The following is a 1,438-nucleotide window of genomic DNA, read 5'->3' as shown; positions in this document are numbered from 1 at the left end:
TGCAGCTGTGTGTGTCTCTGTTTGTGTCTGTGTGTGTGTGTGTGTGTGTGTGTGTGTGTGTGTATGTTGTGTCTGTCTATACAACTTTTTGTTGCTAGTGTGTTTTTGTTGTCTGTGTGTATACCACCATCCCTGCCGTGGTGTGTGTTGCAGGTGGGTTGTGTCTCTTTGTGTGTATGTCTGTCTTTTATTGCAGCTGTGTGTGTCTGTCTTTACAACCTTTGTTGCAGGTGTGTGTAGGTTTCAAACAGCCACAGTTAAGGTGATATATGGTTCAAAGTTTCAGCAGGTGTTGACAGTAATTAGGCCCTCGTGGTTCCTGGTATGCCTCCAGTCTTCCACACTTTAAACACACATGTTCCTTTGTCTAAACGCAGGTTCCAAAAGTCCCACACACACCACTGACCACTGGCCAGAGAGAGCAGGTACTGAAGCCTGATCTGAGATTTGTTGTGTGTATTGAGCCTGGGCTGTGGTTAAGCACAGCAGAGCAGGTAAGATCTGATTCCAGGTCAGATAAGGTGGGCTATGTCTCATTTTGGCACCATTTCAATGTTTGATCCCATCAAATAACATAATTTGCATATTTAGTTAATAGTTAACAGTACTGCTGATAGCTTACCAGGTGGACAAGATTTTAGTAGTGTGTGGAGAAACTAAGCGCTTACGGGCATGGGTGAATAGAGTATGGGTGTGTGTGTGTGTGTGTGGGGGTGGGTGTGTCCATGTGTGTGTATATGAGTGGGGTGGGGTGGATTTGCATGTGGAGGTGGAACTGTTTGCTGTTTGCTTTTAATAACCATATTCCACAAGCTGAGGCTGTTTGTGTTTTAAATGGCTGAGAGTGGGAGGGAGAGAACCATCTAGGATGGAAGGGCCAGAAAGGTCGAGATCATGAGAGGAGGGGGAGAGAGAAAGGGTTCCACGGAGAAAGGGAGGGAGGGAGAGAAAGATTTGGCGTCGGTTGGGTTGTTTTAGTTATTTTGAGTGTGGCTAGAGTTTGGTGAGAGAGTTTGGGGAGGCTGGTGTTTCTAAAGCAGGCAGGAGAGATCCCACCACCCGAACATTGACCCTCGGACATGACTGAACATAACACACACACACACACAGCCCTTTTGAAACTGCGCCTTTAGATGTGGTGCCCAGAGTAGGGTTTCATTAATGAAAACCATCCTTCTCTAATAGTTTGTGTGTGTGTGAAAGAGACAGAGAGACAAAATAAAACTGCAGAAATCAGACATGAGTACACATTTTTGGAATTCCACAAAGTCACTGTGCTCTGGCCTTTGAGGAAAGTGTAAGGATCTCAAAGCGTAATACACTCTCTGACACACACATACACACTCTTTCTCTCTCTCACACACACACAGCTTGGCTTCACTGTCTGGGGCATAAAACAGCATGTGTGTTTTTCAGTCCTGAAATACGTGAAGTCCTT

Source organism: Osmerus eperlanus, chromosome 15 (assembly GCF_963692335.1).
Source record: "Osmerus eperlanus chromosome 15, fOsmEpe2.1, whole genome shotgun sequence".
Classification (NCBI taxonomy): Eukaryota; Metazoa; Chordata; class Actinopteri; order Osmeriformes; family Osmeridae; genus Osmerus; species Osmerus eperlanus.
This window is presented reverse-complemented; position numbering follows the sequence as displayed.